General features: G+C 45.5%; 1 pseudogene across 1 annotated transcript in view; it reads left to right on the top strand.

The window, feature by feature from the left end:
- LOC146813033 (killer cell lectin-like receptor subfamily B member 1B allele C) overlaps window positions 1-26246 on the top strand; it is a 70177-nt pseudogene that overhangs the window by 4444 nt on the left and 39487 nt on the right. The window contains exons 2-4 of the transcript XR_014966188.1: window positions 5498-5596; window positions 12416-12520; window positions 13621-13778. The product of XR_014966188.1 is annotated as a killer cell lectin-like receptor subfamily B member 1B allele C (transcript). The remainder of the gene's footprint in view (window positions 1-5497; window positions 5597-12415; window positions 12521-13620; window positions 13779-26246) is intronic.

Below are 26246 nucleotides of genomic sequence, written 5' to 3'. Positions count from 1 at the left end.
AAGAAAGGCTCAGTCTCTCAAGGGGTTCAACTAAGACGGCTCTTCCTTTGACTCAATCCTTTGATAGCCTGTTCATAATATTTTAAAACTCATGCTGACGATTGTAGGAGGTCCCATTCAGACAACAAACAGCAGCCTCACTGCAGGATCCTATATGTAAAACATGAAAAATCAGATGCAGCCAACATTTCCCAAGTGGGAGCATTTTTTGCAAATTCAAGTGGCGTGATGTAACGTTTCAGGGGCTTCCCAGCAGACCCTACTCTGCCGGTCTGTGGGGCATATTAACAATGCGGCGATAACAAATTATCGCCGCTTTTGCAGCCGTTTTCGGCCGAAAAGCGGCGATAATTTTATCGCCTTATCAGCAAAGACACGCTATCGTGTGTTTGCTGATTTTGCTCCCGTTTCCAGCACGCCTAACTTTGCATCGCTAATGAGATGCAAAGTAAGCAGTCTGTTGAAACAACATGGGTAAATATCACGAAGGCAGCTTCGCGATATTTACAATGCAGGGAAGCGATTATTTTAATCGCGCTAAGTATGCCTTAACGCAGGAATTTCCTTCACATCTAACATGAGCTTCAATTGGAATTCCATAGAGCATATTATCAAGCCCATTATCGCCGTTTTAGCGGCAGTTTTCTGCCGCTAAAGCGGCGATAATTTTATCGCCTGGCTTGATAATATGCCCCTTAGAAATTTACTCTGAAACCTTGTATGGCACTGTGTCACAATGGGGTGAAACTCGAACCACGGGCCCCATGAGAATACTGCAGTACTCACAAAAACATTAAACATATATAAAATGCAGAAATGTGGGTTGGGTGGTTTTTGGGGGGTGTGTGTGTATATATACATATATATATATGCTCTTTGGCACAGCTGCAGTGTTCTGTTGGCAACTTTACAACTTTTTGGACTGAAGAACTGGGCCAGCTTCTAGCAGGTGATAGGCATAAGAAGCACTTCCTTAAATCAATGCAATTTCTAGACTTATTAGCGATTATAAGCTGCCTCAGCAACGAATATTGGGGCATATCTACAACGCGGTGATAGAAAATGATCGACGCTTTTGCGGCCATTTTCGGCCGAAAAGCGGCGATAATTTTATCGCCTAATTAACAAGGTCACGCTAACGCATGAAACCTTGCATTAGCGCACGAATTCCTAACGCCCAGCTTTGCATCTCTAATGAGGTGCAACCAATAATTTTTGCCGTTGTACATCCTTAGTCTGTCTCACTGCCGTCTCGGCGCCGGGAAACCCTTTTTGGGTAGCTGTTGCGCCTTATAAATTTTATTTAATTAATTAATTAATTAGTGGGCGTTCCTGACCTGACATGACAGGAGAAATGTCGCTAAGCGACATTTCTCCTATCATCAAGCCCCACGCTAAGAAGCATAGCGGCAAGAAAAGTAGCGATATCCCCTGTTATCGCTACTTTCCTTACGCCTGCTTCAGGACTGACTTAGCCATGATATCCTATGGAAGGTGGATATCATGGCTAAGTTTGTGAGGCCCTATCAACAAGCTAACGCCACATTTCGTGAGATTCCCAGTGATAATCTCACGTTAGGCAGTTAGCGCGAGGATTTTTATCGCATTTGAGATAAGCGTTGCTAATAGCACGCTATTTCAGCGATAAAACTCCACGTTAACCGACGATAATTATCCTAGCGCTAAGTGCGCTTAGCGATAATTATCGCTGGTGGTTGCTGATATGCCCCATTGACATTTCAGTCTCTGGGCCCCCATGCAACGTTCAGATGGGTTGTGTCCTTGAACTAAAATTGCGGAGAAAATCATTGCAGCAATTAAATTAAATTCAATCAAACAATTGTGACCTGGGAAATTTATCGGGGGGGGGTTGTTTTTAAGCCTCTGGACTTGGATTGTGGATCAGTTCGAAAGACGTTGGAAATCCTCAAAATATTTACGTAAACGATTTAACGTACTGACCACATGTGACCATTAAACGTCCTTGAGAGAGGTCTGCTTTTGGTTGACAAGTTGATGTGCGACTTTGCTTCTAGATCGGGAAACAATTAGGGCATCTCATTCGGTCTGATTCAAAATATAAAATGGAGGCTGCTTGTAAGAAACTTGGGGGTCCGAGCCTGCTTGTGAAATAAATATTTGTTATTGAAACTTTTTTGTGGTTAAATCCCTCGCTAAAGGCAGACATGTGCAGGTTGTTCCTGCTCCAGGGCTGACAGAATTCATTTGGAAAATGTCCCTTTTTATTGGTTTCATTAATTTCACCACGGAACTAACGTCACCCACCAGACCTGTGCCGCATGGGCTAGCTCTGTGCTTGTATTCATGCTGGTGTCCAATGCCGCACAGTTGGCTTATGTTAGTTCGAGCTCACCAAGAGAGCCACCCCGGTAAGAGACATTTACATAATGTTATCATTAACCCCATCCTTTTCACTTTACCCTCTGAAAAGGTCTCACCTCTGTTGCCCCCACATTCAATGCCCCTCTCCTGTCATTGAAGAGATCTTGTGCGTCACATGAGGATCTTCCGTAGACACTGTAGGCCAAATTTATCAGTTGTTCACGCAACACAATGCAACAAGACAACTTTCTGTGCTGCATGAAAGGGGAGGACAGTAATGCACCATACCTATCAAGATATGGCACCACTTTGTCCTCTCTCTCTGCGCTGGCACACTTTTGGCCGCCTAGCGCCAACGCAGACATCCTTGCACAATGGTAGGAGGGTGCCTATGTTGCAGACAGGATTATGTTTGTGCAGAAGGGAACGCGTTCCTGCACAAAAAACAATCTTTTGAGGCTTTTTCCTCTTTCTACATGTGCTGCAGGATGCAACTGACATAGAAAGAGGAATAAACAAGGAGAGATAAAGATATTTCACCTCATTACTCCCCCTGTAAAGGCATCACATTTTGACGTATTCCTATGGTACCACTCATGGTAAATCTGTGAATGAGTCAAAGTCCATGGGTGGATGCATGGGAACATCTATGCTCAACCCATGGAATGTCTCCCTGGGTCAGCATGAACCAAGTCAGTAACTAGTGCTGCTTTACTTTACTCCAGCGTTACCAAGCATCGTAGGGCCACAAAAGGTGTCCTTGTGTGGCTTGGTAAATCTCATCTAGCTTTTACATTGCCCTTGCGTTACCTTGCATGGAAGAAGAGTGAAGCAAAACCTTTGACAAATTTGCCCCTCTATTCATTCATAGATCAGCGTGAATCTCTTGTTCCAGCTGTAGGACACGCTTACCTAGGACGTCCTCCTCGCTTTGTAGTTTCTGTGCTTTCCCACTAGGTAAGACCACTGTCCACTAATTTTCAAACCTTCAGCCCTCTCTGTTCGTGTGTGACAAATCAGACCCATCGCATTCGCAGAAATTGGCTGACCTCAAATCTTCTGCAGAATTTCCTGCCTGCCTGCCCAGAGTATCACACACTTCCTTCCTGCTTAGAAGAGGTGAGATCCCCTAGATGCACAAATACATGATTTAAGAGAAAACAATTTTTCTGATATTTTCTTTGCTAAGACCCTGTGTCGACTTTAAATTGTTCACATGTATTTACAAGTGTTCAAAAGACTAGAAGCCATGAGGACGTCAGTGCCGTAGGAGGACAGCCCCAGCTTTCCAGGCCACTGTTGGCGATAGAAAATAGGTCACTATTCCGCATCGCGACATTATCAAAGAAGATGTCTTAGTTTTGACTATACCAGTGATATCTCCGAAGAGCTTTTACGATATTGTACTAAGACAATTTCGACAACTTAACTAACCACACATATTATTCGTGAATTTGCACATCAATAATCAAGTCCACAATTTGTATGAAGATTCAGCACACATGGATCCTCTCCTCTGATGATGGTAATATGTCTCTATTCCATGCAAGACTTTCCAATTTTAGATAAAGTCATTTGACAATCTTTCGTCCTAATTAAGAGACATGGGTGGCCACTTACCACTGCAAAGACTTACCTGTCACACAGAGTGTAAGGATCTTAATATGCTGGCAAACAGTTTGGTTGGTTAACACTGGTGTTGACATAGTCTTGATTGTTTGGATTTGAAATTAATGATGTTTTGTCATCATTCTCTTGAGTAAAAGTCCATAAGGTTGTGATCCCTGTGTTGCAGCTAAGGTGTCACACATGTTAGCTGCCGTGCCGTGCTGGTGTATCGTGCAGTGCTCTGCTGTATCTGACGTCAGTCGCTTCACAGCAGTACCTGCTCAAAGGTCGGTCACTTTGGAATTTCATGATTTATCCAGAGCCCAGATTGTGCCAAGTTATTTCTTTTCATTCATTACACACATCTGCTAATGCAAATGCAAGCAATAAACACATTCATTAGGACTGGTAGGAGGCAAGCAAAACAAAACAATTTAACAGCAGTTTTTGAGGAAGAATTCGGAATGGCGGGATAATGCCCTAAACATACCTAAGACTATAGCTTGGATTTTCGAGTTCTCTGAGCTCTTTCATAAAATAAAAGTAAACTTCAGAATATAGATGACCTTTTTGAAAGCATTTGGGTCTCATCAGCTCTTCATCACACATAATGAATTCAAGTAAATTACAACAAAGAGCCAAAAACACTAATGATTTTACATTTTAGAGCTCAGTGAGAGAGGAAAAACAACAAATGCTTTATCTTGTATCCTGGTCAATTTACAAACCAACCACTGGGTTGTCAAAAGGAGGCTCACCAAAAAAGTGTCTCATTGTGTAAATCAGTGTGAAAGTGAGCGGAAGTAGTTATTACTAGACGTGAACTCCAACATTAACATTCATATTAATGAAATAAACAGGGGTGAATGTTTGGGATCCATAGGCGCGCACACAAACGGGGGCCCATGCACAACCCACCAAGCCCAAGGCCACGCGAGGAGCCTCAGCAGGAGCTTTGCATGGGCCACAAAAGTAACAATGGTGTCTTGCAGGTACTGTGTGAATCACCGGGAGCAGCTGTACCTCAGTGTGTATTCCAAAGCAACCAATGAAACAGCATGCAATGAATGTGTACCCATTCAACGTAACCAATAAAACAGCGTGCAATTAATGTTTACCCATTCAACGTAACCAATCAAATAGCATGCAATGAATGTGTACCCATTCAATGTAACCAAACAGCGTGCAATGAATGTGCACCCATTCAACGTAACCAATCAAACAGCATGCGATGAATGTGTACCCATGCAACGTAACCAATCAAATAGCATGCAATGAATGTGTACCCATTCAATGTAACCAAACAGCGTGCAATGAATGTGTACCCATTCAACGTAACCAATCAAACAGCATGCGATGAATGTGTACCCATGCAACGTAACCAATCAAACAGTGTGCGGTGAATGTGTACCCATTCAAAGTAACCAATCAAACAGCGTGCGATGAATGTGTACTCATCCAAAGCAACCAATGAAACAGCATGCACTAAATTTATGAATATTTATCAATACTGTATTATTTTTTTCTCCCATGCTTCACTTTGCAGGTGACCCAGAGAGATCCCGTTGGCTGCGGCGTCTGCTGTTCATCAGTGGAGCATTGAACCTCCTTCTGCTGCTGGCTGGCATCACGACTGGAGTTTTTTGTAACTGCTGTTCGCACAGTGTGTGAGGGTTACAGTGGAGGGAGGCCGTGCATACAGGGTGTATCACGAGACATCTGAGGCTGTGAGAGTCCCTTTTATCACATTTAATGCTCTCATTCATAGTGGCCGGCAGCTCCACCCTGGAGTCCCCATTGCTGCTGGTACAGGCAACTTCAGGGGGCAGAGTTACTGGGGCAATACAATTGGGGCCATGACTGGCCCCTTAAAAATGTGGAACTACCCGTGAAATTGGTCATTCCTAGTTCGATCACCCCAGCTCTTCGCCATTTTACCAAAGATTTTCACTAGCGGTGTCAGCTGCTTTCAGGAGGTGAAGATCCGGTAATCGAAGGCCAAATGGTAGACAAAAGAAAGAAAATGATATTACTGCTGTAAAACCAAAAAAATGGAAATATTACCATCAGCAACTTAGAATTATCTTGAAATGCAGGGAGCAATCCTTAATTAATCAGTCCAATTTACGTCAGTGAGGGGCCACAGGTTGGGGGCCAATAGAACCACTGCTGAGTGGAGTAGACGTCCAAGCGGGGTCCATCCTTACAGGACAGAGGGGCGTCGCGCTGGCTCAGGGCCCCCTAGCATCAGAGACCTCATACTTTACCATCAAAAGGGCCTTTCTCGTGTACAAGAGGATACAAAGAAGAAGAATTTGAAGATCACAGACGCGTTGAAGAATCACACACCTCGCTGTGATCTCAGCCAATGCAGAGGTCACAAATGTGACTTCTTTTTTTCTGTGACACAAACCCGGCTTCAAGCAGCAGCAGAGTAATATGCAGAGGGCAGTTCCACAGGTGCTCCTGATTTACAAGTTTTTCAAAGGTTTGTAAGGTGAACCATTCCTCACCCTGTGGGTGGTTACAACATCAGCATCAACAAAGACTTTGATAAGAGGTGGTTGGTAGATGGGTTGAAGCTCTCTTCTAAGTGGACGAGGACTTGTGGCACTATAGGGTGAAGGAGGAGGAGAGTGTTCCAAAGTCTTGGTTTATGTAAACACATCTTGTCGGTGAGTCTTTGTTGCGCCTTGTGATCTCCACCCTACGACCACCGCTTGGCTTCTTGCGGAGCGGACCACCACAGATCGACTACCCTCCAGAAGGTAGACCAGCCGGGCGTTGCTTGTAAAGTAGTAGGCCTCTGTTATTTGTACAGCCAAAAACCCTGACCTTCTAATGCATTTTGAGTGTAATTGAAGAAGGACAACAGTTGGCTCATATGTGCCTAATGAGGTCTGGCTAAAGACTACTTTGGTGAGTGCATGACCTCATGTTATCAACATAAAACATATATAAAGATGACCTGTGGGTCAGACCTCTTCATCTCCTGCTTTGTTCAGCTCAGCATCCTCCAGAGATTGCTGGTGGGCAGTGCCTTTCATAATCTGACTCAGCACTGAGCAGCGTTGTTATCCCACCATCATGCTTTTTAATCACTGCAAATGTCCTATGAAGGATGCTGGCTTGGGGCATGGCAGTCCATGGTGGTGGGTGAAAGGCAAAGGCAGGCCCTGCCCCTGTAGCTTCCAAGCTAACTTCAGGTGATGTTTCCAAAGCACTCCGGATGTGCAGCTCGGAAGTTCTTTCTCAAATCAAAAAGGCTTCGTGCGAAAGCAGGTAAAAAGGTAATACTTCAACCTGCATAAAATAAAAAATTACTCAAAATCAACAATTTTATAATAGAACTAAACTTGTGGAAATAAGAAGGACCATATGGCACTTCATTGAAAATATACTAAATATAAATATTTTTCAGCGCCAAGATGTCTTATTTTGTAGCACTGCGCTTTATGCATTTTATTTTATCCATTTTATTTCATTCCAACCTGTGCACCAACCGGCAGCAGCACGGATAAGAATCCAGTTTCCTTTTAATAAGTGTTTCTAAATCTTCTTTGTCCACAGCATAGCTCCTAGAGCCTGCACATTCTAGGAGCGAAGGTAGTGATCAAGTTGCCTACCCACAATCCTTTGCAGGGACACGTTGCTTTTATTAGATTTTTATTGGAAACAATCTGTCTTTTCTCTTTGCTGTTCTCTCTCACTAGAGCAAAGCGTTCTTGTCAAGGCCTATCCACAGCCTCGTAGGCCGTGTAACTCTAAATCTAATAGGATAGTTACTTCCATCACTCACAGTTGCACAGGCACTCTGCATTATGGCCCACTCACTATGCGCTGGTCTCGAGCTTCACTGTGCTATGCCTGGCAGGTGCGGAACAATGCGGAAGACACTTGTTGTCTGCTCTCTCGCTGCTATGTTAGTCTTTGTCTGTGATATATGTTCTTTCTTTTTCTCTGGGCTTCTTTTGGTGTTTGGTGGCTCCTGTGGACACGCAATAGGAAGCTCTAAAATAATCCAACACTTCGCTGTTTTCTTATCTCTAGGGCATGTTCTTAAAAACACACATAAGCCCAAAACATTGAGACCCATTGGCGTTGCCAATGCTTGTTATCAGAATCAAATAAAGAAGTGGCAACTATGATTTTGTTGTGAATGATTAGAACTGAAAATGTTTCAATTTTGAAAATAGGAGTCTTTGACTCAAACATTACAATCCTGGGAAAGGAGCAGGGACCCTTGGAGTGAGTCATTCACTCCTGAACTCCCCCCCCCCCCGCCCCCCCTGTGACCCTTCCCTCTTCAATCTCTCACTTTGTTATACACTTATGCCCTTTGTCTCCCCACATTTTTCTGAAACCCCCCATCGCATATATTTTACACGCCATTTATGTCATCTTCAACCTGCCCTTTAACTCTCTCTCACATACTTCCTTTCATCTCGTCTACTTCACCACCCCACAAAGCCCTACCCCTCACCTGTAAGCACCACATTTTCTTACCCCTAGTTGCTGTCCATATTTCAACAGCTGGAAGCCTCTTTCACACAGGCTCCCAAAATAACAATTTGCACATCTGTGATCATCACTGCGTGCACTCTGCAGAGAGGCCATGGATTGGATGTACATGTCATCTGACCCACTTTATGATTCACTGAGAGGCACTTGGAGAAACTCACCCTACCTTGACCCTCAGCTCCAGACCTCTTAGTTGCGCCCTCATAAACACTCTCTCACATTCAGAACCCATATATGCAGTCACATGTTGCATGACAACAATTAGAGAAACACAACATCTGGAAAAATGTATTCATCTTTGGAAATGTAAGATAAAATAAAACGTGAAATATACACGGGGGCTGCACTGCTGACATAGATTGCCAGAGGGGTGTTTACAACATTGTTTAGAATTCGACCAGTGTTTTTGGGCATAAACCTAAGGACATGAATAGAGCACCCAATAGTGACCTGTTTTAAACGAATTTTTAATAAAGTAGCCCTGGGACCCGTGAGGATCCGGCGCACTTAAAGCCCTGCTTCTATGAGCACTGCTGCATGACGGAAGACTGTGTGGACGAGGCCGCCTCTGGGTGGTGAAGTGACAAAATGAGTCCCCATAAGGCGTTGTTCCTCACTGTACAGCACATGCACATGTGAATGCTGTGCTCACACAGGAGAAAACAAGCAATGGCAAAAACATTTGTTTTAGGTCAGGTAAATCATATTTGATCAAACAAAACAAATATATATCGAGTGTGGTGTGGGGGTTGGGTCAACCCTTCAGCCAATGCTTGTTTTTAGTCAGCCTACTTTTCCGTAAACCCCAGTCATGTCTGAGTTCCTTGAGTCCATGGCCAGGTTTTCTGCCACCGCCCCAGCGAGGAGCGCATGGTTCATGGTTGTTGGGGCTCTTGTGGCAGTGCTGCTCTGCTGGCTGCAGCTGCCTAGTGTAGCTTAATTTAGAACTGGTCCTGCCTACACCCTCTGGTCTTCCCTTTCTAAAACAGGGATACAATAAGCAATAAAAGTGCTCTACACATTCCTGAACAAGGCTGCAGTACAGATCACAGACCCCATTCCTTAGCACCACAAGCGTGTGCCCTCTGACCTGCCTTATGACGACACCAGCCCCCTGTGCTCTCAAGACAGTTTATGAGGCAATTTGGAGTCCATGTGACATCAGTGAGGGCTTCAAAGGGGTCGCGCGCAGACCTCGGCCACACCCCATGACTACTGCCATACTAGCCACACCTTGAACTATACAATCTAAGCACATACATAGGAAAGAAGCATTTACAAGCACAACGCTTCTCTTTAAGGCCATATATATTTAAATTGAATATATTTCTCATTTTTTACATAATAAATGAAAGAAAGAATTAATCTAGATTGTAAAGCCCTACAGCTCCCCAGAAGTGTGCCCTAGCGCCCAAGAAAGCAGGTGTGTGCATGTTTGACTGAATTCACAGAATTGTTGATTTACAGCCAGAGATTTCAGATGCTGTGGTGAATGTCTGTGGAGAAATAGGGGCATATCTACAAGGCGGCGATAGGAAATTATCGCCGCTTTTGTGGCCGTTTTCGGCCGAAAAGCGGTGATAATTTTATCGCCTAATTAGCAAGGTCACGCTAACGCGTGAAACCTTGCATTAGCCCACGAATTCTTAACACCCAGCTTTGCATATCTAATGAGATGCAAAGTGGGCGTTCCTGACATGACAGGAGAAATGTTGCTAAGCGACATTTCTCCTATCATCAAGCCCCGCGCTATGAAGCATAGCGGCAAGAAAAGTAGCGATAACCCCTGTTATCGCTATTTTCCTTATGCCTGCTTCAGGACTGGCTTAGCCATGATATCCTATGGAAGGTGGATATCATGGCTAAGTTTGTGGGGCCCTATCAACAAGCTAACGCCACCTTTTGTGAGATTATCGCTGGGTTTCCAGCGATAATCTCACGTTAGGCAGTTAGCACTAGGATTTTTATTGCTTTTGAGATAAGCGTTGCTAATAGCACGCTATCTCAGCGATAAAAATCCACGTTAGCCTGCGATAATTATCCTAGCGCTAAGTACGCTTAGCGATAATTATCGCCGGTTGTTGCTGATATGCCCCTTAATGAGTTAGCTGACCAATTTAACACAGAATTACCTATTCCCCTGGAAAAGTTTCTTTTCCTAGGGGACACTAAGGGTCCAACTTTTACACGGCTGGATTTTGGAGTCCCCCGCTGTTACTAGCACCTGCAGTATCAGTTCCTTCAGGGTAGGGATGCACTGGCCCATTTCCAGGGCCACTCATAATGAGTCATCCATTTGTTCCCTCTTAAATCCTGAGCTCTCTCTCACCGCCTCATGATGTCCACTGTAAATTCCTGGGCTCATTTGTTTTCTCTTCGACTGATCAGTAGCGCCTGCTCTCACGGCAGGGTGGAAGGGCAGGGGAGGGATGCAAGGTGGGGGAACGGGCAGACGACAAAAATAAAGACAAAAAAGAGCTACCTTCTCCTCGCGGATCACCGCTCTTCTCCTTTCTGCTGAGGCTCCCAGACTCATCTGCGACCAATCCTAGTGCTTCTCTCATGTATGAGAGAAGCACTGGGATTGGCCTGAGCGGACTTGTTTTCTGCTCCAAAGGGGACTGACAGTCTATGCCTGCTCCACTCTCCACCTGGCAATGCAGCTCGGGCTGGTGAAATGTTAGTGCGCATGACGGTTTGGCCGAACTGAGACAGCCGGTCAAACCGTCAGGTGCACTGAGTGCATTGCCACCACTCCTCCTGTGATGGCCCTGCCCCCACCCATGATGGCCCCGTCCACAAGACGCAGAAGAAATGGGATAATACAACTATAATAAATTAGTTTTGTTTTCAAAATTTAGAGGCCGCTGGTGGGGGGTGGGGGGGGTTCGACACTCCTCTGCCATAGCGGACGAACCGCCACTGTGACTAATACCAGTACTCCTCATTCCTTAAAGTTTTGCTATAATTTTAACTTGGGGTGTGCGCAATTCACATAATTTGCTTTTGCATAATTACATGAAAGAATGGGGAAATTACTTGAAATTACACATAATTATGCAAAATGCACAAGAACACATTTTGTTGTAAACATATAGCACGAGAATCACAAGTGATATGAGCGATATCAGCTTGTGTTCTGGCCATTCACATTGTTTCTAGATGCTCGGAGTAAGATATTACCACAACAGCACATTGTTGCGTAACTTGGCACAATGGCGTAAGTTCTGAAATAGGGGGCCTCATTTATGAAGAATTGGCATAGGGCAAAGCCACAAGTCTTCTTGCTGCGCTGCGCTATGCCATTGTTGAAATACGGTGCATTCCTGTCCCTTCTCCCCTGGTGCACATTTTACTGCCAACGTAGGCACCCTTGCACCGTTGCGGGCAGGATTGCTTTTGAGCAGGAAGAGGAACCTTCCTGCACAAAAACAATCCTGTGAGGTGTTTTGCTCTTTGTATGTATGTCTGCTGCAGAATGCAGCACACATGGAAAGAGGAAAGAATGAATAAAAATAAAAATATTTCTCCTCGTTAAGCCTGCTCTGCGGAAGCATAAGGTTTTGGCGCTGCCCCAGGTTTATGTGATTAGGTCAATCTGGGGCAGCGTCAAACTCCATGGGGGCTGCGTGGAAAAACCCACCTCAACGCCCATCGAACGCCTCCCTGGTGCAGAGTAAGGCAAGGCAGCAAATTATGCTGCTTTGTCCTACTCCATATCTATGAGGCCGTGCAAAGCCATCGCAGCGTCGCTTTGGGTCGCCTCATAGATGTGATTGAGAGGCTTGTGCAGCCGGAGCGTCAAGAAAGGTGACACCCCAGCAGCACAAGCCTCTCATAAATAAGCCCCCCGGTGTATTAGGCCCAACACCAAATTTACCCTTTTTACACTGGTGTAATTTAAATTTCAACCACAACTAACTCCACCCTATTTCTCTTGCAGTCTTGAAGCACTCTCAGGAGGCAGCAGCAGGGTCTCCAGCGTCAGACACACAGTGTGAGAACCAGGAGGAGCCCAGACATGAACCATCAGACTGCGCAGGAGCAGGTACATGTGGCCTGTTCATCAATCCTTCCACATGTTGTTAGGGGGTGTGATGTCTTCATCTCGGATAATCCATTCCTTCACCAGGGTCTCACACCAGGTATTCCTGGAAGCCATGCAGTGACCCTCATCTCTATGCAGGGTTCTCAGGAGGCAGGTTGTGATGCCTGATCCTGGGAGTGTATCTCACCTGGGTTAGGAATGTTGATTTGCTTATTTCATTCAGAAACGTTTCTGGTTTTGACAGAGCAGACTTGGGAAATTTGAGATTGTTCTCTGAAAGCAATGTGCTCCTGCACGTCTTGAACCAAAAGGGTGGCTAGTAATCCTATAAAGTCTCATTTCCCTGTGCTGTCTTGGGCAGATGCATCAGACATGATGAAAGTTTTGACTGATAGTTCATGATTCAGTGTAGATCCGCTGGGGGGCGCTGTGGTATTAATAACGGATTAGAATTAGTAGTCAGGTTACCTTCAGAATACTTACTATGAGATGTGCGGAGGGGTGTCAAGTTTCAGCATTACAAAAGTTTTATTCAAAGCTGGTTGGGCGCATTCACTTAAATGTGGCAGAGACACTGTGTTTGATCTGCAGGTCGTTCTAAGCAATATAGGTAATTTCCAAGGTGCATTTTCGAATATCATGAATTTAATTAAAACAGCGCGGCATAAATTACCCCTTCCATACAGTTCCCTGAAGACTGTATCATCTGCGGATTAATTTGGTGTTGGAGAGAATAAGGCCGAGGATTATCAGTTTCCAGAGGAGGTCATTGTTCTTTTTCCAAATGAGTGATGGAAGTGGGTGACGTAGATGAGACAATTGCTGGACAGGGTTGGCCGTGAGTCTGTCTCTGTGCACGAGGGGGCTGGTTCCACTGGTTCTGCGGATCTTTGGAATCGATTCTGGGGTTTGTTGGGGCAATGGAAGAGGTTAAATGAATAATGGGTTCTTTTCTGCATGAAGTTAATCTGACAAAAGCTGCCGTAGTGGTGATTTACAGTTGTGATACTTATCATTTAATTATAGCTCCAGAAACTATAATATTTATGTCTTAATGATTTAACTCACAGTGTCATGGTTTCCCTTCCCTTCTTTGACAGGCCCTGGGTGTGAGCGGTGCCCGAAGGACTGGCTGCTCCATGGAGAAATCTGTTATTACTTCTCAAAAGAGAAGGAGGTGAAGACCTGGAGCGAGAGCCACGAAGACTGCTCTTCAAGGAGCGCGCGCATGCTGGTGGTAAATGACCAGGAGGAGCTGGTGAGTCGCTCGTGAAACAGGACAAGGTACAGGCAGTGAAGGGTTCATGATATTGGACCAGGCAGGGTTGGTGACTCGTCAATGATACATAACACAACAGAGCTGATGAGGCATTAATGATACAGAACAAAGCAGAGCTGGTAAGGCGTCAGTGATACAGTACAAAGCAGAGCTGGTAAGGCGTCAGTGATACAGTACAAAGCAGAGCTGATAAGGCATTAGTGATACAGTACAAAACACAGCTGATAAGGCATCAGTGATACGTAAGAAAGCAGAGCTGGTAAGGCATCAGTGAGTCAGTACAAAGCAGAGCTGATAAGGCATTAATGATACAGTACGTACAAAGCAGAGCTGGTAAGGCATCAGTGATACAGTACAAAGCAGAGCTGGTAAGGCATCAGTGATACAGTACAAAGCAGTGCTGGTAAGGCATCAGTGATACAGTACAAAGCACAGCTGTAAGGCATCAGTGATACAGTACAAAGCAGAGCTGGTAAGGCATTACTGATACAGTTCAAAGCAGAGCTGATGAGGCATCAGTGATACAGTACAAAGCACAGCTGGTAAGGCATCAGTGATACAGTACAAAGCAGAGCTGGTAAGGCATTAGTGATACAGTACAAAGCACAGCTGGTAAGGCTTCAGTAATACAGTACAACACACAGCTGGTAAGGCATCAGTGATACAGTACAAAGCAGAGCTGGTAAGGCATTAGTGATACAGTTCAAAGCAGAGCTGATGAGGCATCAGTGATACAGTACAAAGCACAGCTGGTAAGGCATCAGTGATACAGTACAAAGCAGAGCTGGTAAGGCATTAGTGATACAGTACAAAGCACAGCTGGTAAGGCATCAGTGATACAGTACAAAGCAGAGCTGGTAAGGCATTAGTGATACAGTACAAAGCAGAGCTGATACGGCATTAGTGATACAGTACAAAGCACAGCTGGTAAGGCATCAGTGATACAGTACAAAGCAGAGCTGGTAAGGCATTAGTGATACAGTACAAATCGGAGCTGATAAGGCATTATTGATACAGTACAAAGCAGGGCTGGTAAGGCATCAGTGATACATAACACAACAGAGCTGATAAGGCATTAATGATACAGTACAAAGCAGAGCTCGTAAGGCATTAGGGATACAGCACAAGGCAGAGCAAGTAAGGCACAAAGGAGCGCTGGTAGGGAATTAGCAATACACTTCAAAGCAGAGCTGATAAGGCATTAGCGATACAGCACAAAGCAGAGCTGGTAAGGCGTTAGTGATACAATACAAAGCAGAGCTGGTAAGTCAATTAATGGAGATTCAGGACAAGGTACAGGTCGTGAGAGGTTAATGATACTGGACCAGGGGGAGCTGTTGAGGTTTTAGTGATGCAGAACAAAGCAGAGCTGATAAGGCGTTAGTGATACAGGACACAGCATAGCTGGTAAGGTGTTAGTGATACAGAACAAATCAGAGCTGGTAAGGTGTTAGCGATACATGACAAAGCATAGCTTGTAAGATTTTAGCGATACAGCACAAAGCATAGCTGGTAAGGTTTTAGCGATACAGGACAAATCCGAGCTGGTAAGGTGTTAGTGATACAGGACAAATCCGAGCTGGTAAGGTGTTAGTGATACAGGACAAATCAGAACTGGTAAGGTGTTAGTGATACAGGACAAATCAGAGCTGGAAAGGTATTAGTGATTCAGAACAAAGCAGAGCTGGTAAGGTGTTAGTGATACAGGACAAAGCATAGCTGGTAAGGTGTTAGTGATACAGGACAAATCAGAACTGGTAAGGTATAAGTGATGCAGAACTAAGCAGAGCTGGTAAGGTGTTAGTGATACAGGACAACGCATAGATGGTAAGGTGTTAGTGATACAAGACAAATCAGAACTGGTAAGGTATTAGTGATGAAGAACAAAGCAGAGCTGGTAAGGTGTTAGTGATACAGGACAAAACAGAGCTGGTAAAGTGTTAGCGATACAGTACAAAGCATAGCTGACAACGTGTTAGTGATTCAAGACAAGGCACAGATGGTGAAGATAAGGATGATAATTATTTATAGAGTCTGAAACGTTGTACCCTAAAAAGGGTGTCCCAGTGCTGTTTAACTGAAAGAGTGAAGTTGTGCCCTATTAAGCAGATAAGTTTTCAACAATTTCTGGAATTGCCAGTGACTGTTTTCAGCCCTGAGGGAAAGGGGCGGCTGTTCCATAGCTCTGGGGCCAGTACAGAAAAGGCTCTACCACCCTTCCTCTTTAGTTTAAATCTAGGAGTGGTGAGAAGTAAAGCTTCTCCTGACCTCAGTGTCCTCCTTGGGGCTTATTGCTGTAATTTCTCTGAGATGGTAGTTTGGCCCATCTGAGAAAAAACTCAGGCCATTTTAAAGAGAATGTATTGGTAACCTTTGTAACTACTTTAATGCAGCTGAAGCAGAATCATATATTCTACTTCCTATTATAAACTAAGCTGCACAATTTTGCACTTGCTGAGTTTCACCAGTGTGTTAACTGGAAGTCCAATCAATCAAGGGGTTTGTATAGCGCAAGCTACTCACCCGGAACAGGTCTTAAGGTGCTGAGGGAAAGGAGGTCAGGGGGGTCTGCAGAACTTGCAGGATCACTGAGCTCCGTCAAAGAGCCAGGTCTTGATGTCCTTTAGGATCTTGGGGAGCGATGCAGTCTGTCGGAGATGGAGTGGGAGGGAGTTCCACGCCTTGGTTGCGAGAAGGGTGAAGGAGCGCCCTCCTGTCCAACTTTTCTTGATCCGAGGTACAGTTGCAAGGGAGACCTGGGCCGAGCGGAGAGAACGCTGGGGAGCGTGGAACACGAGGTGGTGGTTCAGGTTGGTGGGTCATGCATTGTGGAGGGCCTTGTGTGTTTGGGTGAGAAGCTTAAAGGTGATTCTCTTCTTGACGGGGACCGATGTAGGGTCTGCAGGTGTTGGCTGATGTGGCAGTGACTTGGTAGGTTGAAGACAAGTCTTGCGGCGGCGTTCTGGATGTTCTGGAGTTTGTGGATGAGGTTCTTGTTGATCCTGGCCTAGAGTGCGTTGCCGTAGTCCAGTCTGCTGCTGATGAGGGCGTGTGTGACCGGTTTCCTGTGTTCTGGTGGGATCCACTTGAAGGTCTTGCGGAGTAGGCGAAGGGTCTGGTAGCAGGAGTAGGTGATGGCATTGCTCTGGTGATCCATTTTGAGTTCGGAATCTACGATGATCCCTAGGTTGCGTGCGCGGTCCGTGGGGGCAGAGGGGTCCCCGAGGGCAGGAGGCCACCTGGTGTCGTTCCAGGCATCGGGGTGTGTGCCCATGATGAGTATCTCTTTTTTTTCCGTGTTGAGTTGAAGGCAGGTGCTCTTCATCCATCTGGCGATGGCTTCCATTCTGTCTTGAAAGTTGCATTTAGTGATGTTGGGTTTGTTGGTTAGGGAGAGGATCAGTTGGGTGTCATCTGCGTATGATGTGATGTTGAGTCCTTGTGCTCTGACGATGGCTGCGAGCGGGGCAATGTAGATGTTTAACAGATTTGGGCCAACGGAGGATCCTTGTGGGACTCCGCAGGTGGTTGGAGTCGGTTCTGAAAGGAATGGAGGGAGTCTGACTTGTTGCGTTCTGCCAGAGAGGAAAGAAAGGATCCAGTCGAGGGCCTTGTTCCAGATTCCTGCATCATGGAGTCTGCAGGCTAGTTTGTAGTGAGAGACAGTGTCGAAGGCCGCCGTGAGGTCAAGGAGGATGAGTGCTACAGTCTCTCCTCTGTCAAAGAGGGCACGGCTGTCGTCTGTTGCTATGAGGAGTGTGGTTTCAGTGCTGTGATTCTTCCTGAAGCCTGATTGGGAGGGGTCGAGGATGTTGTTCTCGTCGATGAAGTCAGCAAGTTTGCTGTTGAGGGCTTACTGACAGGTAGGAGTAGGCCAACGAAAACTAGGTTAGTTGGCTGGTTCGATAATAATTGTACACAGGCCATGTCGAAATTAAAGGCCGCTCTGGCCGCTAAACCCAGGGACACCACTCATATTAAGGCTGAACGCCATAACTATAAGATTTCCTTCGAAGTTCGGAAAAAAGAAATACAAGAGGAGTTATGGCATAAACTCAATTTAGCGGCAGATACAAATAACAATACATTATTTTGGGAGACCATTAACTGCCCTTTTTTAAAGAATGACAACATTCCTGAACTAACATCACATGTAAACTGCAACGCCTGGATAGACCATTTTACTAACATTTTTAACCCAGATAGGCTGGTTTTAGATTTTGTAAAGAACACCAATTCTGTATGGCTATCGTCACCTTTATCTATCAGTTTGGATGAGGTTTATTTGGGGCTGTCAAAGAGTAGCGGGGGTAAAGCTCCGGGCCCTGATGGTGTTCCCGTGGACTTGTATAAACAGGAGATGAACTTATGGGCACCAATTTTAACCCGCTTCTTTAATGCTGCTATAGAAGGCAACCTTACTCTGACCTGGGGACAATCTATAATTGTCCCCTTATTCAAAAAAGGGTCCAGGTCCGAGGCACGTAACTACCGACCGATCTCCCTCCTGGACTCAGCAATCAAAATCCTGAGCAGAATCCTCCTAAACAGACTAGAAATATAGGCAGAGGATAACACCATTTTATCGCCAGTTCAGTACGGGTTCAGGAGGGGATTAGGTACAATGGAGCAGTGCCTGAACCTCGACCTCATTATAAACAAATACACTACGGTCAAAAAAGGGAACTTATTTTTATGTTTTGCTGATCTTAGAAGCGCTTTTGATTTGGTCGAACATTCAATTTTATGGCCTATACTATTGGAGATGGGTGCACCAAAAGATATCGTACACTTCCTGGCTAGATTATACAAAAGGCTATCCAGTAAAGTGTGTTTTGGGTCTAATGGGGAATCTACACCTTTTTTAGAGTGACCAGAGGCATCAGACAAGGTTGTGTTTTAGCCCCCCTGTTATTCTCCTTATTTATTAATCAAATTGATACAATCCTAAGACAGGTCCCAGCTGATGCCCCTCGAATAGACGGCAATCCAATCCCAATACTGTTGTATGCGGATGATGCCGTCCTCTTGTCACGTACCTAAATCGGCCTCCAACGCTTAATTGACAGCTTCCTGCGGTTTATCAACAGCAGGAAGCTGCTAATTAATAAAGAAAAAACATTTGTAATGTCTTGCGGGAGGAAGATTGGGGTTAAAAGGACCTTCCACCTGGACGAGGCAAAAATTAAAACCGTTACCAATTTTTGTTATCTTGGTGTTACATTCTCGGGTGATGGGAGATGGGACAACGAATGTGAGAATGTGCGCCTCAAAATGGTAAAGAATAACAACGGCGTATTTGGATTTGCCTCCAAGCTTGGGAACCGTAGAATTAAGGAAATGATCTCGATTTACAAAGCCAGATGTCTATCATCTGATTTGTATGGGGCTGGTGTGTGGGGCCACCATACCCATTGTGGTAACCGTATCCAACTTGACGAAAACTCATTTTTGAGACGTCTATTGTGTGCCCCCGCATCAGCCTCTACAGAGCTAATCCACAGAGAAGTGGGTCTAGATTATATTAAAGATCTTGTAGCTTTACGGCCACTGGCCTTATGGCGATCTATTTGGTCCAAAACTGAAACCATTTTTACCCAAAAAGTAATCGGAGATTGCCTAAAGTTGGACCACTGTTTGCATATTCCCTGGCTCAGACACATCCACTACTGGTATAAGCTTCTTTTTAATTTGGATCCTTTTTCTGCGCCGGACGAAGCTGCCAGTATATCTAAATCAGAGCTTAAGGTGACCTTGCTATGCAACTCAAGAAAATCTAGAGAACCTGTTTGTGCTAAACAATGTACCTCCGTTTTTTACTGTGAAAACAATGTGAGTGAGGGTTTCCAGCTATATTTAACGGAAGTCTCAAGAAATTCTCACCGTTTTGTTCTTACTCGTTTAAGGTTTGGTATAGTACACCACCTTGTGTCTTTCCCCATTATTAGGCAGCACAGTAACACTCCATGCCCCTGTGACGATATATCCAAACAGAGTTGCTGTCATTTTATGCTGTTTTGTAAATTCTATACTTTTTTAAGAAGATATTTTTTAAAACCCATCTTTTTAAAATATAATGTCCGGTCTACCAGGAACGCGATGCAGTTAATGTTTACTCTGGAAAGTGCAGATATATGTTTTTAAGTAGCTACTTATATTATAAAATGTATGGCCGCCAGAAAATCTATTGTTATTTAATCATTTAAAATTTTTAGCAAGTCGCATCTGTCACTCTGCCGAGTACAGCAGAGTCTTTTCTTTGCGATATTTTCACATGTTCCGATACGGGAACTGCACCTTATATAGCGTATTTTGCACACTACTCAGCACCTTAGCAACTAGCACATGTCAATTTACTGAGTTTACCAGAGCCTTCTCTTCTTGTATCTACACCGACAATTCTAATATGTATTGGTATTGTTAGAGGAGATTGTACCCTAGTTAGTATGTTTTGTACATATTTAATGTATTTGGTCTATGTACTTTGTTCCTTTTATTGTTTTATTGAACGATTGTTGTATGTTTTATATTTTATGTCTGCTATATGGTTGTGCAAACAAACCGAATAAAGCATTTTGAACTGAACTGAGAGTCTAACTCAAGAACAAGCATTGTAAGTCTCGAATAGGAGGCAGCTGTAGCAGAGTCAGAGAAAGGGCCGCTGCATCATAAGCTCAGGAAAGGATCTGCTATGTCTCTACTAAGAACGCACAATCAAGATATTTCTCTTCCCTCGAAGCTCCTTCCCACTAACTCCCCATTTGAAAGGCCTAATCAGGACGCATTGTTTTCTTGGAGTGGGTACATTTACCTCGTTCTCATCATCGAACAAAGGCGCACACAGCTGCATGGCCGTGTAACGTCGAACGTCCTGGTACAGGAGGACCTTTTATTGTCAGAACTTCCCTGGTTCCCATAGTCAAACAATGGCATGCACAGCTGCATGACTGTGGAGATTTCATCGGCACAAACGTCCTGGTACAGAAGGATCTTTCTCATCCACGCACACTTTGTAGAGCTCAACACATTTCCATTTAATCGTATCTGTTTAACATTTCAAATCGCTGTGCTGCCCTGGGAAGGTGTTCCATGGGTGCTGCGTAGGTGTTCCCATGCAACACCCATGGTTTTTGATGTATTCCCAGATTTACCATTACTGGTAGACCTACGCATGCGCCAAAAAGCTTCACCTTCATAGGGTAGGCATGACAAGGGGAACTATCTTAATTTCTCCTAATCCGTTCCTCGTTCTATGTGTGCTAAACATAGAAATAGGAAAATGCCTCAGGGGATTGTTTTTGGTGCAGAAAGTTGTCCCTTCCTGCACGTAAACAATCCTACTTACAACACAGGCATCCTTGCTCCATGGTACAAGGGTGCCTGCGTTGGCGCTAGGGAGCACATTCCTGCCCTTTCCCTGTCATGCACTTTTGATAATTATAGGCCTGACTGTTTAGCTTGTAACGCAAACCTCAAAGCTTTTAAGTGCCGATCTGCACCAAAGTCATGCATGTTGATGGTAAGAAAGACAAGATATTTCAAGGGGTCTGGCATTAACCAAAACCTCGGGGGCAGATTTACAAGCCTTTTGTAACACGTTTGCCCCACCGTTGCATCATGTTTTGTGATGCAGCGGGGCGTAAACAGTGCACCACGGTGCGCCCCATTTACAACGTTACGCATCTAGGGAAATGCATCACCTTGGAAAGCCCTGCGCTACATTATACCTGCGTCAGGTATAATGTATGTAGGATGGGCGTTAATACGCAGGAAAGCCTCGTAGAAGTGATGCAGTGAAATCTACAAGTTTTCACTGCACCCCTTTTAGGACGCCACTGCGTCAAAACCCTACTCCTGCTTGGAGTAGGCTTAAGGAGTGACGCAGTGTATTGGGAACAGGCCTCCTCGTGCATTGCTGGAGTTGTGTCATGCTTAAGACACAACTCCAGCAATGCGTGATATTTGCACGAACAGATGCATCAGAATTTCTGACGTATCAGTCAATCCTTGCGCCATGGTGCAGCATATTGTAAATACGGCGCATCCATGGAGGTGCAAGGATTTCTCAGGTCTGGCACAGGGAAACTGATGCATCTGAAGGATGCGTCAGTTTCTTGTAAATCTGCCCCTTTGTTTTTAAGATAAAATATTTTTAAAAATACAGGAATGTATACAAATACACGGGGTCTTTCACTCAGAACTTTTCATGCATTACAATGTCCAACTCTAGTTTTCTTCCAGAAGAGGATACCTCTTAGGGTAGGCTCCTTTGAGTGCAAGGGCTGGTTGGCCGCTGTGATGTTTTTTGTGACAAACATTATTTGTGTGTTCTTCTGTCCTCATGTTTGTTTAATTTTCTTTATTTTGCAAGCGAAAAAAGGAGACATGCAAGCTATGTTTTCTTGTGTATTCGCTGCTATGTTGTAAGTGCACCAGAACGGTTTCTCAAAAGAGTTTGCTATGTACGTGGCTGTTTACATCCTTTCACATAGTAATCAGCACCATCTAGTGGATAGCTGAGAACTTGCACTTCACTGTAGACCAGTATACACTTTTCAGCAGCATGCACAAAGCAGCACAACTCTTATGTCCGTGCCTATTTAGTCATTAAGCAGATAATAGGTCCCACAATCTTTTTTTGGCATGCAATACAGCACCGTGCCTCCTGTGCAGCATGGTATTTAAGAAAAAAAGCGCGTTGATGAGTCCATTAAATTATTTTGTAGGCAGGAACATTTATTCAGCATACATGCACATTCCTACAAAACGACATGGGAATGTTTTGTCTTTTTACTTACAGATTTGAGATGGATTGGTACATTTTAAAAGGAGCTTAAAAGTGCTGCTTTAAAAGGCAGTGAGAAAGTGCTAAGATAATGTTAAGAAAAAATCAAAAAGTCATAATCAGGTTGCATGAGAGGGTTGGGGAGAGGATGAGGGAAAAGCAAAAGAGTGGGTGAAAAGCAACGTGAGCGAAAATGAGCCATGTGGGCCACAGGAGGTGGCAGAAAGCAGCGTATAGATGCAATAGAGCGCAACACAATTGTGAGTGAGGGACAGGAGCAAACGGACAAGAGTTAGCAACGTGAACGGGGAAAAAACAAAGGGGCATATTATCAAGGACGGCGTTAAAAATTATCACCGGTTTAGCGGCAGAAAGCTGTCGCTAAAGCGGCGATAATGGGCTTGATAATATGCCCTTGTGAATTCCAATTGAAGTCCATGTTCTGGCGTAAACCTGGGCTTCTATTGGAATTCTCCAGAGCATATTTTCAAGCCCATTATCGCCGCTTTAGCAGCAGTTTCCTGCCGCTAAACCGGCGATAATTTTAACGTCGTCCTTGATAATATGCCCCACACAGGGGAGACAGCTGGAAAAAACATGCACTCTCATGTAGTGTTTCAACAAAAAGAAAAAAGTCGTTCCCTTTAAGCAAGCAATGAAAGCATAGAAGCCAGCCGATCAAACAGATGACAAAAAGGTAATGATACATTGAAAACACAAGTTTGACAAGCTGGGACATGAACAAGCAGACAATTGAGAGCAATTTTCTTAATTTTTCAGTAACACTCTTCTGTCTCTGGAGGCAGCTCTCTCAAAGAGGACTCTGTACAAGTTCAAAATGTTATTGTCTCAGGCCTGCGAGTAACACATTCACCAGAATATTTCTGTTCTTGATTGATTGGCTGTTCTGAAGTTCGGAATCACTGGGGAGTCATGAAAAATGGATGTGCTTACATTTGAGTCACTCTTAATTTTGGATTCTTTGCAGAAACCTGGCTGACTGAATATCACAGAACGATGTCACTCAAACCTGGAGTCCTGATAGCTTTTGGTTAACTCAAAAGGCAGAGTAAAGTGGAAAACAACTTAGGGGCATATTCACAAGGAACTATCACCGAGTTAACAGCACTTTATCGCAGCCAAGTTGCGATGAATTTATCGCCCCATTCACAAGCCGGTGTTAATAGCCCACAGCACCAGTTCACCCGCGATAGCAGCTGCAAAAAACATCGCCATGGATGACCCCCGCAACTATCGCTAATGAGATGCAGAGTAGGAGTTCCTGTGTAAAAAGCCGCAACAACACAACTCCACAACATTCACAACGACCGGACCGAACTGCAATATGAAAACAAAACCGGCGATAAGGCATGTTAGTAGCAGGAAAATAACACCAGCTCTGACCTGGTGCTAATTCGGATCGCAGCCTGCACCACAAAAGGGAGCACAGCCCACAGCCACATCGGAAGGGCAACAGATGCCATGGAGCCACAGGTCATGCGTCCCGAACACCCAAGAGGGCCACAACACCGACCGCCACCACCCCACTCGGAACACCCCCCGGACCACCACAGAGGCAGCGCAGATGAAGAGAATGCCCAACAGGCCGACGGCACAAACACAGCGGACAACCAACATCCCACTCCACACAAAGCTGCTGGCTGTGCTGCACATGTTGGCACCTGGTACCCCCCAACCAACACCCGCCACAGTCGGAGGAGTCACACAGCCAGCCACATCCAAGTCCCTCACACCTGACCTGGACAACACCACCAGCCTGTCACACCAGACCCATACGTCCAACACAATGCGCAGGATCTGCTGGACACCAAGCAAGGACCATACGCCATAGCTGGATGCATGTACGTGTCGGGGGCAATCCACAGCACACATGTCATACCCGTGCCCCCTGCCGACACAGCACACAATCACTGTTACAGAAAGCACACGTCTCACAGCAATGTGCAGAAAACAACCGAACACCGTGGAACCTCCACCAATCTCGCCTCCAAATACCCAGCCACTGTGCACGATTCCTCAAACCTCCAACAGTACATAAGCAACCAGCATCCCCTGGATGGCACCAAGGGAAATGCACAGCCCCCTGGCAAGTTCAAAAGTAACACCCCACTCACATCAACTCCACAACCATACAACTCACAACTCTGGCAATGCACACGTCACAAAATCAAAACCAACATGCCAAACAACATGCCCACCCAACAGACATGACAGAACAACTCACAATGGTAACCTGGGCAAGGCCTGAACATGAGCCATCAACGGCATGGAACCTCAGCCACACACTAGCCCAATATGGGAAGAGGTTGCAACCAGGAATGTGTGAAGGATGCAGGAGAACCATGATTGGGAAAGCACACAATGCCAAGAGTGGCGGAGATGTGCTGGACAGACCGCAGTATACAGAACACACCCATATCAATGGCGACACACACCACTGGTGTATGGAGTGTGGTGGACAGTGGATGCAACCATGTCCCCCCGGCCAGTGGGGGAGTTCACGCAAATGTTGCCTGTTACGTCCCCTCCCCATAAGCATGAGCGGAGCGGGATTGCCCGGCGTACAGCAGGCCAGTGCAGGGGTTTGAATAAAAAGCACGTATCCCTGGGCTTGGTCCACTTCCGGAAAGCCCAACGTCTCTGCCAGGGCGGTGCTTCTCACCACACCACGATGCCGATTCCGTCTTCGTGAGCAGAGTTTCCTGCGATCCTGTGCACCTACCGGCCCGCTGGACCCCGAAACCGCCAGGCCCGCCCCTGCGCAGCCAGGCCACACTGATCACCTGCCGACACCGGCTTGTGTCAAGGAGGGTCCACCACGTGCCGGTGCAAGCCCCAAGCACCAGTTCTGTGAATTCTGCAGCCTCCGCAGACCATTGCTGGCCCCCCCGATGCTGGCCCACATTTCTCCTTCCGCAATCACATACTACACCGGAATCCTCTTCAGCCCAGTAGGTCCCATATGTGAAACTGTGTCCTGAGTCCTGAATGGCAGTGACCCCAAAGCCTGGGCAGCAGCCACAGCACCAGACCCTCCCCGATCAGTGAGGCATAGTTCCATATGGGCATCTGGCGACACGTGGTGCCATTAACCTGTTCAACGCCAGCCGGTCACACGTGGTGCCACTAACGCTGTTCAACGCCAGCCAGCCTGGGAGATTGCACGAATCATCGTGTGCAGTGAGCACATTGTGCCACTACCCAATTGGGTTTTGGTGCACATTGGGTCCACTAGTTGGAGTCAGCACATCTACCCTGGTCAGCTGATGGATTACATCGATGACATGTCAGATGTGGTGGCCGACGATCGCTCATTGGAGATGTTGGCCTACGCAGCTGCACTCACGTTCATGGACGAGTGACAAGGTACCTGCTGCCACAACTGGATGTGAGCCATTGCACTTCTCAAGACACATGGTTGCATGTGGTGGATATGGTCACCAGTCCAGTCCAGTCCAGAGACATCAGTGGACATGGCTACATTGGCCAGGACTCATGTTCCAGGCGCGGACAACCAATGCACTGACTTGTGTGGGTGAGGTACTCCCCCGAGATGGACATGGGAGCTTTCCTACGTTCCTAATTAGGACATGCTGCTGCATTGGTCTGCATGTCATGGCACTTCTCTTGTCTGTACTAAC

This window comes from Triturus cristatus, chromosome 7 (genome assembly GCF_964204655.1).
Source record: "Triturus cristatus chromosome 7, aTriCri1.1, whole genome shotgun sequence".
Taxonomy (NCBI): Eukaryota; Metazoa; Chordata; class Amphibia; order Caudata; family Salamandridae; genus Triturus; species Triturus cristatus.
Note: the sequence above shows the minus strand (reverse complement) of the source record. Positions and strands in the feature narration are given on the sequence as shown.